The sequence below is a fragment of the Rhea americana genome, unplaced genomic scaffold (assembly GCF_003343005.1).
Source record: "Rhea americana isolate MKP2758 unplaced genomic scaffold, rheAme1 scaffold_90, whole genome shotgun sequence".
In the NCBI taxonomy this organism is placed as follows: domain Eukaryota; kingdom Metazoa; phylum Chordata; class Aves; order Rheiformes; family Rheidae; genus Rhea; species Rhea americana.
The window spans coordinates 2,543,959-2,555,603 of NW_028187089.1; positions in this window are offsets into that span (position 1 = coordinate 2,543,959).

Consider the following 11,645-nt stretch of genomic DNA (forward strand, 5'->3'; position numbering starts at 1 on the left):
GCTGATGGCCAGAGATGACAGCTTTTGGCATAGATAAAAAAACTGAAAAGATGTGGGGAGGATGAACACTGACCTTGGAAAGACCATCTTGGTGGGTGTACGAAAGGGACCACAAGGACCGATCAGCAGAGCCACACAGCAGCACTGGCTGCTGGCAGGTACCTTGAACAGGCATAGTTGCTGGCATTTCTCCYGGCCCCGGTTTCCCTGATGAGCGCTGCACCTTTGGGAACTGCGGTAGCAGGAGGTGGCTGCTGTGAGGTGAGGGAGGAAAAGTTCTGAGAGTGTGCTAGCTCTCAGGAGGAATTTGCTCAAATGGTCTTGTGAGCATTTGGAAATTCTTTCACTTCATGTCTTTCTGTGATTGCCTTCTTGCCGCTTTTATTTTGTGCTGGCTGGAGAGCTTCGGTTTCCAGGTAACAGGCTAACTTGCTGGGGCCTTTTCCAGCAAATAAATGCAAAGCTCTGAGTCAGAAAACAAAGCCATTGAATTTGAGCTCCCACCAGTCCCGATTGCTGAGCCCCACGCAAAAGCCCRTGGGGGCAACTTGCACTGCAAGAAACTCCTGCCTTGGACTGGCATGCYGGCCACTTCAGCAGGCAGGGGCCCGGTGGGCTCTCAGCATGACTTCTCAGAGTTGTGCCTTCCGCAGCAAACTCTCATGCTGACTGTGCACCTCCAAAGCAGAGGWGCTGAGCAGAGGCAGCCGCCAGGCCACACGAGGTGAGCCCATGCCATCAGCTGCTGCCTGCCCTCCCACATTGCGGTCTGAGTTCACCTCCCTCCYTGGGATTTGCCCTTACCAATTGAGGAAGCTACATACAGTGCAAACACTGTGGTGTCTCTTTGCCACAGACAGGGCCAAGGCTGAACTATGCAACCTTCACGTTGGTAGGGGCTGCTCTGAGGGCTCAGCGAGGGTCAGGAGACACTGCTCTCCATCAGGCATTATAGCCTTCAGCAGAGTAGCATGGGATGGGCCTAGCCCCAAGGGGCTTCAGCTTCCCTTTATCAGGTTGGGGCTCCCCTCTTCCTTCAAATGTGGGGTTATTGGATGCACACATGGTGTGTTGCAGCCTTGCCTTGTGGTGGTGCCTCCATCTCTAAGGCATCTTGCCATCAGTATTTATTTGTCTTTAGTCACAAAATCCCTCCTTGATCTCTGGCATTAATGGTGAGAATGGGGGAAAATGAAACAGTAATCCTTAGCCTTTTCTGCACAGATCAGCTCCTTTCTTAATGATGATGTTTCTGGCTCTGGGCCATGGGGAGCAACAAGTTTGGCCTGTTTTAGTCTGGGAGCAGAGGTGGGGAAAGGCAATTCCTAAAGATCCCATGAACAACACTTCCCTTCTCTTCTTTCTCTCAAGCCCAAGGCACACTGTCCAGTAAGCAGTCCTGGAATGRATGTCCCCAGATGCCTTGTGGAAGGGTTTCTAAGTAGCCTTGGACATGACCCCTCGATAACAAAGAGCTAGACTGGGTCTGAGGACCATTCCAGGTTTGAAAGGCAGCACAGAGCTTATAATATTGTGGGAAGGGGCTGGATGAATCAAAGAATCACAGAATGGTTGATGTTGGAAGGGACCTCTGGAGATTATTTAATCCAATCCCCCTGCTAAAGCAGGCTCACCTAGAGCATGTTGCCCAGGACCATGTCCAGATAGTTTTTGAATAGCTCCAAGAATGCAGACTGCAGTACCTCTCTGGGCAACCTGTTCCAGTGTTTAACTTGTTGTCCCCCAGGATCCCCAGGTCCTTCTCTGCAAAGCTGCTTTTGAGCCGATTGGCCCAGTTCTGGTGCCTGGGGTTATTTCTCCCAAGGGAGAGAACTTTACACCTTCCTTTGTGGAACTTCATGATGTTTCTGTCTGCCAGTTTCTCCAGCCTGTCAAGGTCTCTCTGATTAGCAGCACAAACCTCTGGCATATCAACTACTCCTCCCAATTTTGTATCATCAGTGATCTTCCAGAGGGTATATTCAGTTCCATCATCTAGATCATTAATGAAGACATTAAACAGTATTGGCTTCAATATTGACCCCTGAAGTYCAGGGCTGTGATTCCACTTTTCACACTACTTCCTTCTCAGAGGATCCTGAACTCTACCATCTCATGGTCACTGTAGCCAAGGTTGCCTCCAACCTTCACATCCCCAACCAGTCCCTTCTTGTTTGTAAATACTAGGTCCAGTAGAATACCTCTGCTCATTGGCTCCTCTATCACCTTTATCAGGAAGTGATTAGGATGAAGGCAGTGACCCATCTCTTTCCACAACGGAGGACTTCAGGCACCAGTATGGTCTTGAGAGTGCATGTAGCAGGGTCTAATCTTCCATAAACTGCTGCACATGAAGTGCCAGGTTGGATGTAGCAGCAAGAGAGGGCTGGAAATTGGCAGCAATCAAGTTGGACTCTGGTCTGAGGACTCATGCAGGCATTTATGCTGGAGCAAAGCCCTCCAACATCCAAAAATCAGGAAGAGACATACCAGCTCAGGAGATTATGCAGTATGAGACTGAAAGATGCTTTCCCTGTGAGGAGGGTTGTGTCCATCTGTGAATGCTGGTTTGTTACGGCACAAGTCTCAACAGGATGGCTGGGGGAGACGTCCGTAGTACCCTTTACTCCTGATGCTGTTAGCACTCAACTGGGTATCAGAGAGGCACTAGCTACATTTCTGCAATGAGAGCTGCTCCRTGTTTTCCTGTGGATGATTTTCTGTTGCAGAGCTAAGGGAGAGACAAATCGTTGCTTTTCACTCAATTTGAGGGGTTGGGAAGGGATGTGGGAGCCTAAGGAGGGTGTGGGGCTCACCCCTCAAACCCACCTCCAGCATCCCTTGCTAACCAGTAGGACAGCAAGACCTAATGGCTAGCCTCAAAGCTTGTCTCCATTCTTGGACAGCTGCTACTGCTCYGACCACAAAGCCAAGCTCCTTTCCAGGCCCTGCAGCAGGTGATAACACAGCTTGCACGGCTGAGCACGTAGTTCTGGTGACTGACCTCCTTCTGGGCCTCCAGCATCCTGAGAAAGGCTCAGAGCAGCAGATCGCGGCAGCCCTGGTGGGTGCAATGTTCCCAATGGGGATGGATGCCTGCCGGCAACGTGGCTAGCATCTGCCCCACTTCACTCTTTAGCGTTTCGCTTTTGTGACCAATTTCTCATTAACAGCTGGAAGAACTGCAGTGCCATTTCCTGCTTTGTCTTCTCACAAAGGCCAAAAGCCCTCCCAAGCCTTCTCCAGCCTGTCCTGGAGATTTTGTTCCAGTGYAATCCTTTCTGTTCAGTTTATAGACCGGCACTATTGGTCTGTGCTGTGCATTTGTCAAAGCTGCCAGAGGAGGGAGCCAATGAGGAAGAAATGAGAAGCACGCTGAAAGCAGATAGCTCCATCCAGGGTGGGAAGGAGATGGGGAAAGCTTGACCCCCTCCATGCAACATGCCTCCATCTCCCTACCTTCCCACGGTGTTTGCTTTGCAGGGCTCAGTTCTTGCTCCTCCACAGTTCATCAGAATGTCCCTGTCTTTTCTCCAGCCCCAACGGTCCAGTGTGATTTCAGGCACGCGTATCCATGGCACTGACCATAGCACTCGTGTGCAGTGTTGGGCTTCCTCATATCAGCTCAGTTTCCCCTGAGCTCAGCTTTTCCTGGGTGAGCTCTGAAGGGCTATCAGTGCAGCAATGACCCGGGGARTGGAAAGCTTCCATATGCTACATTTGGGCAGCACCGGCAAAGGCAGACCCATCCCAAAGCTCACCCGAGCCCCTGCGGAGCTGCAGGCTGACTTGGAAGGGGTCAGGGGGATTATAGACTAGGGATCTTATCCTATAGGCTGATACACTGTTGTTTCCATCAGCTGGGATTTGTCCCAGCTCTGTCTGGGAAGCAAGTGTCTGACTCACATTTTTGGCTGGGGTGCACTGTGGTGTCATATACAAGGCAAACTCCTACAGCCTCGAGGAGCTGATCCACACAGGCAGAGAGCAATCCTCAGCAAGCTCCCAGGTCACAGACGGCAGCAGTTGCACCAGTAAGCTGGGGCTGGAAAGGAGAAACAGCAGAAGGACAAAGCAGTGCAGACTGGAGCCACAGCAGCCCCAGCTGGGTTCAGGGATTYAAAGTAGTCAGAATGGGTGAGAGCTACCTTTAAAGTCCTGCCAGCCTAGGAGCATCCCTCTGCGATGGCACAACCCAGGAAAGCAAAGACATTCTGCTRCTTCTGGCTGCAAATGCCCCCAGGTCCTCTTTCTGCCAGACTTTGCAAGAGCCACCGAGGGACYTCAGTACATATGACCCAAATTGCACTTCTTGTTAGCAAGGAGAAAAATCCTGCCCACATAAGTGCTCACCCTTATTTTTGACACACTCCCTGAATTTCTGCTGGCCCCACTGAAGTAATCCAATAAATCACCCTGAGTGTGGCAGCCTTGGACTGGTCGTGTAAGGTTGGTGTGCTGAGAAGCCCTGCTGGGAGCATCCCAGCCCTTTGCAAGGAGAGGGGTTCATGCATGCCCCAAAGTTCTGTGMATGCAGAAAGCAGTGTCTGCACACTCACCGGGCTGGAGGGTCTGTGCACCTTGTGCAAGGGTCAGACTGTGTGCTGGGCATGAACCCTGCAGCAACCCGAAGTCAAGGAACAGTTTACAGGCCCTATTTTAGCATTTTTATTGCTGTGCTAATAAGGAAACAATCCTGTTCCATTTACTCAGCTGAAAGCTAACGAAATCGTCTGAGTGTGGCAACAGTGGCACTCGGATGTGGGACTGGCACAAAGCATTTGCTTGATTTATACTTAGGAAACCAGAATATTTTGTAAATGCAGAGAAAACCTGCTGACTGGGTAATGCTCTCCCCTTCTACATTGCCAAGCATTGCTGAAATTACCTCAACTTCAAGGTTTCCTCTGGGCCTAAAACTTGAAAGCAGACACAGTGATAAAAGCACCTAAGAGTTGGAGAAAGGAAGGGAAGTTTGTACACTGACACATCCATGGTTTTGTATTTTGGTGAAGTGTACCCGGAAACTAAAGACAGCAGGTATAAAAAGATGCCACTTCTCCAGCCACCAAACTGCTGTTAGCTCCACAGCTGGAGGAYGGGACCGCAAAGAGGGCTGCATTTGGACTTTGGCATACCAGCTCTTTCACTGTTTGCCATTTTTGTGTTGCAAATTTTGGTCCTGTCCCACCTTTACCAAAGCAAACCCYAAAGGAATCATCTGAAGGGGAGGAGTGAAGAGCTCTCTTCCTCTCCTGCTTTTAAAATACAGGCAGGAGAAGTGGTGGCACCATGCAGGAAGGTCTGGTGCTGCAYTGAAGCACAGCAGTGGGCTCCAGTGGGCCTGCAGGTTGTGTGGTGCATAGCCAGACGCATCCATGCAGCTTGCTAGCTGTCAGTCTCCAAGCTGCGTGCATGAACATATTTAATGTCAGATTTAATTTTCCTATATATCAGGTTTGGGTAGGTTGTGGCCACAGTGTGGATATGGAGGATGCACTAAAAATCCCAAAGGCCATAGGTGTGGGCCACAGAACTGCAGCCAGACGTGCTGCACACCAGCCCACAGAGCAATCGGAACAGGGCGTCTCTCTGCTCCCTACTCCGCTTGCTTGTGGCTGGGACCACCAGTGCCCCGACACAGCTTGGTCTACCTGCATGCACCTTCCTTGCTGGGGAAAATAGCGGTCAGTCCCATTGCTCAGCTAGCATCACTCAATGCCCTGCGTGCCACTTTCCAGTGGGATGCTGCTGTCCAAGCAGAGATGTCTGAGCAATCCATGTGCCAGGTACAAAGGAGCCTGCCTGAGCCTGGGTGCAAGAGGGGTAACGGGTCCAGAGATGCTCTGCTGGGTGCTTCACCACCCCAAGGTGAGAACCAGCTTTGGGGCTCTCTGAGAAAGGCTGAGCTGAGCACAAATTCTCAGGATGGGGAGCACACTTCCAGGCTGTCCATGCTTCTGGGTCCTGGAGCTGCTGAACACAGAGCTCCTGTGTTCAGGGCTAGGGGCAGATTTTTCCCAGCTATGCTGCAAAAAATTGTCCTTACACTACAGAAGGGCTGTTCATGGGAATCTCTGGGTAATGTGTGTGCACAAGCTACAGAGCGCTATTCTGCAAGGATGCATGTTTGCTTTCTAGCCCTAATATCAAGGTTGTTTGTGTTGATCAGGAATCATTTGCTGAACCTAGGGGGATTGTGTAGCACAGCAGTATGAGTGCCTTTGCTTGCATCTACCGGCAAGATCGGAGCTATGCGCATGTTTTCCAGGCTGCCTGGTGGAAAGCRTGTGTGTGTTTCCCAGCACACGGCCGCTCTCAAGGCATGCATGTGGTGAGCTGGAGTATGTGGGTTTGCTCCAGGGGAACCAGTGGGCAATGAGGGTTTGTAGCTGGGTTTTGGAAGGCCACGCTGCATGCTATTGGTGGTTTTTCAGGTCAGGTTTTGTTGTGCAAAGTGAGTGTTTATCAGACATGGTTTGTGGGCATGTTTTATACACATCATGCTGATCTGGGAGGTCTTGGTGACTGTCCAGGATGGACTGCTCCATGTCCAGGGCACTGCTGTCTAGGTCCTTACCATCCCCGAGATGCCTGGCATGCAGACTTCTATCCAGCTGGCAGATGTCTRTGGAGACTGGAGGATGCATCACCTTTTCAGGGAGTCGCTGCTCCTCCTGCAGCAGCTCAGTTTCCAAAAGCCCTTGCTAGAAGCTGTTGGTTTGCAAGAGGTATGCTGTGGCCTGGGTCTGCCTTGCCAGACCAACCCACTGAGACTGCCCTCACAGGAGGGAATCTGGGTGGCATGTGTTGGCCTCTCATCCCACTTCCCAAAGGAATGAGGATCAACTCAGAGCATCCCAACAGCTTGGAGACCCCATCGCTTCCAGCMAAGTCCTGGCAGGCAGCAGGGCCTGGAGCCCTGCATGCAGCAAGCTAGAAACATGGTCTTGGCTTGCAAACGTAGCTGATGCAGAAGCCATTTCTGTACGAGCTCTGTGGATGCTGGCGCCCCAAAGTCGGGGCTCTGAGATCATCAAAGGACATTGAATCGTACTGCAAGACAGTCCTGGTGGCTGAATTGAGCTATTTTCATGGTGAGCCCTGGGTGCTGTGTTGATAGGAGACCTCAGCTATGGTGTGTTGGAAGGGAAACTGAGACAATCAGGCCAGTGCTCAGTAACAACGAGAGACAAGYATTCTGCAATGCTAATTCCTGCTGTGAGAGCCAGGGAGGACTCTCTTGGCACACTCCCATTGACTGTTCCACACTGCCACCTCTCCTGACTCTGGCCCACATTGCTGCCAGTGACCATGCTCAGAGGATCCCAGGACTTTGCTGTGAGCAGCAAGGCCCTGACCCTGACAGGCTGCAGCCTAGAAAAACCCTTCTCTGCCTGCAGAAGCAGCTGAGATGGGGRTACCCATGAATCGGTGAGCATGAGCATGAAGGCACATGGCTAGAAATGGCCYAACAAGAGCTAATCTGCACAAGCAAGGTAGCTCCATGTCCTCCAGGACAGGTGTTGTGCCAGCCCTCAAGGTGTGACAAGAACAGAAAGCAGCTGTCCAGCCCCAGCGCCTGTCTCTTCCACAGTAGTTGGCAGTGGATAAAAATCTAAGGGACTGAACAGTTCTTATCAGTTGGTTTATTGCTTCAGATAACTCACATTGAAGATGTTTTATGGATTTAAAGCAGGATGGGGGTAAACTTGCATGAGTGTTTTACAGGCACTTGCACTCCTGAGAGCTTGCAGGAAGCTCCTACTGTTGCCCAAACTTGTGCTTGCCTTCCTTTGCCTCTGGGGCCTGGAGGGATAGGACCTATCTGTGATCACAGGTTAGACCGCTAAGGCTGCTGCTCCTCTTGAYGCTTGGCCTTGACACTGTAGGGACAAGTGACAGGTATCAGCCACGTGCCTTGCATCCTGGCTCAGAGCCCCCAAAGACGAGCAACCTGGACACAGGCCCCAGTTGTCCTCACCACCACTTTAAGATCATCGCTCAGCTCCCCTGTTGCTCAACAGGGCCCCACACCCATTCCAGCCTCAAGCAGTCCAAGAGTAACCCTCTCCAGCCCCTAAAAGCCACCTTTTGCTTCCACTTGCCCAGATCAGAAGCCACCATGAGCACTGCTGATGCGCTTGGGGTAGGTATATGGARGTGAGGATATCTCCCACCCTAGGGCTGCAGGCACATCTTACCTCTGCAATACGTGCTCCAGCTGGTCCCAGAGTTCCTGCTCCTGTGTATACTTGTTGTGGCCATCTGTGAGGCTGATGTTACCTAACACTTTCATCGTATCACAAGAAAATGAGACACCAGGGGTGTGACTGGCCAAGGGCTCCTCGCTGGGGAGCTGAGGTCAGATCTCCCCATTTCTGATCATAACAGAGGATGAGAAGTGGCCAGACCCTCTGAGAGCAGCTGAGTTTGTGAAACAGCCTAGTATGGGCCTTTCTGGATCCAGCAAGGGTCCCCTTAACACACCAACCAGGAGTAGAGGGTAGGGGAGGAAGCAGGAGGGATGGAGCCATGCTGCAAACATTTCTGGGCACAGGGCTGCCTCCCAGCCAGTTTTCAGGGCTGTGGACCAGCAGCACCCACTCATGCYGTTTTTGAGGCCATGTCCTGCAGCAGTGGGTTCCAGCCTTCAGTCCTACTACCTTCCAACGTCACATAAATAGGAGAGCAAACAGGAGGGCAGAGCTGATCTTGCAGCTTCTGTGCTGTGTGTACTAACTAATAGCCCTGCCTCATGAAGCACACACCCTTYGCAGGTTGGCTTCACATCTGCTGCGGAAACAGCACTCGGCAGAGCAGACGTGGCACAGGCTGACTTCTCCAGCATCTGCCAGCCTGGCACCCTCCCTCTGCCCAGGGCCAGCCTACCAGACATCGATGTCACCATCGCTATGTGGGGGCTGCTGGCCACCAGGCTCTGCTTGGAAAACGACATATGGGAAAAAGATCCCCAAGGGAGTGTGGCTTCGCTGTCCTTCCCCTGTGATATAGCCACAACCTCCCCAGTGCTTCCCAYGGTGGTGACTTACTTGCCATGGTGATTGAGCTGTGGAAGCTGCCTGCTCAGGGTTTAACTGGCTCACAACCATCCCTGAGACACGAGGGTGTCTGCTGTGTCGGAGAGCCTAGCTCCACCCCTACAAGGAAACCAGACACTTAGCCCAAAGTTGTGTTCCCATCCTCGGCAGAGTTCCCCTCCCAGCTGCAAGGTGCTCCTTGGCGCCCAGGGTGCCAACGCCCCACACACCACCCCTCTGACAGCAGCTTCTGAAGCTCCAGAGGTTCTGCAGCAGTGCCCRCTTAGGGCACTGGTGTCTGGAGGTYGGCATGGGCAGAGCGTTGCAGTTTCTGAGCCACACGTGTTGGAAGAAGGCTACACAGGAGTTAATGATGGCGAAGCCAGACCCAGCCTCCTGCACACAGAGTACAGAGAGGGACACAACACTAGCACCATCACACTGCGCAGTCTCCAGGCAAGGCCAAACACAGGCCCACAAGCCCTTAGCACTGAGGTGCCAGCTGGACACCTGGGTTCAAGTTCATGCTCTGGCACAGCCTTGCTATAGGACCTTGGTCACATCACTTTCCCATCCCTTGATTTCCCCATCAGGAAGAACAGAAGAGGGGGAATAAGTCATTTGCTGGACCCTAAAATCGATATTTGRGTTATGGACTCGCTGCAGGATTGGGAGCATCAGCACATCAATGTTGTGCACTTCCTTCTCCCTGACTTTTCTGTCTGTGCTCTGGAGTAGCCACATCTTTAGGCTGCACTTTGCTATTTACTCAGTAAAGTCAGCAAAAACATGTAGCAATATGCCATCAGTCCCAGTGAGCCCCTTTCCCCAAGGGTCAGCACTGAGGTGCCCACAGCCCACCTGGGGCCCTGGGGCCAGCTGCTCTGCGAGCTGCCTGCTGCTCAGCTTGTGCGAGCAGGTGCCTGGGCTGGAAGCCTTGCCCCTTTCCTGAACAGCACTTAGAGGGAAACTCCTGGCTCCTACAATTCTTAATTTGTCATCATGCCAGAGCTTCCCCATATCTGTGAGACCCTGAACGTTGCTGGTGGGGTTAAAGACACACATGGATCTGCCAGGGTACCACCTGCAGGTACAGGCTSTGTCTGCAAAGTGAGTGCAGTGTTTGAATGAGGTCTAGTTCAACCCAGAGAGGCTCAAAAAGAAGAAAAAGAAAACATTTCTCTGCATTTTCTTAACAGTCATTAGCTCTGTTCCAGACTGTCTTCTGTCCCCAGGATGTTCCAGTGGCGTCCCATGGGGAGCTGTGTTGCAGGCAGCAGGATGAGGATGTGGCTGTGCCACAAAACCAGGTGCCAGCTTGTTCATTTGCTTGAGTTCATTCCCTCTGCAAATACCTTTGAAAAGCCAGGTCCCCTCACTGCGGCATTTAAGAGGCATGGACCCAGGAGAGAYTGGTGCAGCAGCCAGAGGTTGGTGTTCTCCTCTCTCCTTTCTACCTGTATGTAGCCAGGCAGGACACAAGGCTGCCTGGGAGGCTGGGTGGCAAGGACAGGTAGGATTAGCTCTGAAGGAAGTGGGGAATGGACTGAGCTCTGGAGCCATATGAAAACCAAAACACACYCTTAAGTGCCAAAACAATTGGCAGGGCTTGAGGCCATTCAAAACAATGCCATCTAGCTCCATGCTCTTCCCTACCCTCTCTCAACTTTACCAGCTATTTTCCTATGAAATCAGAGCCCAAAACTGATCTGAGCTTGCCAGGACCACCCTCTTCCCAGGCTGCCTAGGTACTTGCCAAAACTGGGGCATGTTCTGGGATCATGCACTGTGGTTTTATCTGGCTTTCGCTGCTCAGGTAGCTCCTGGCATCTCCTGCAGTCTTGATGCACCTCCAACCCACTGGGGAACAGAAAAGGAAACGCACGTCTTAAGAGTTCCCCACACATGTTTTATCTTCTGCCCCACAGTTGAATCAAAATCAGAACATGCAACTCTGCCTATGGAAAGGTTTGGATTCGCTTGGGTTTTGGACACAGCTCAAAGCTAGGTCCTACTTTGTTCTGGCACAGCCCTGCTTCCTATTGCCTCTTGGGGACAGCATGTTCCTGAAAACCTGAACTGCAGAAAACATCACCCAGACAAGCATAGCTGGCCCTGTCCAGACTCAGTCTTATGAAATAAAAGGGAACTTGCTTTGATTTTCCTTCCCACAGAAGGGTGCCAGAGATTTCAGCTTGAAATGCCACCGGTGGTCCTTAACTCCATGGCTAGGAAAGCTGTGCACTCCCACAGCACTGAAAACCAGGGTACCTGGCAGCCTCCGTGGAAATGCTCCCATGCTGATAAACACTGTGGCAACAGGGGCTGAGAGAYGGAGAACTACGTGCAGAGAGAATCTCAGACACATAGGAACTGCAGCAGGAGTTGAGGCATCAGAGGAAGAAAGACTCGGGAAGATGATGCACCCAAGACCCGCTCCTGGCAGTAGCAGTGTGGCGCGCAGCTGTGAGGTCCGTGGTGGCTGGTGCTACCATGCTGCGTGGTCCTCAGTCCTTGTGCTTACTGCGCTAAGGCAACCTGATGCTGAGCACATCTCACAGTGGGGTACTGAGCCCATAGCCAGGGGTGCTGAGTCTGGGGAAC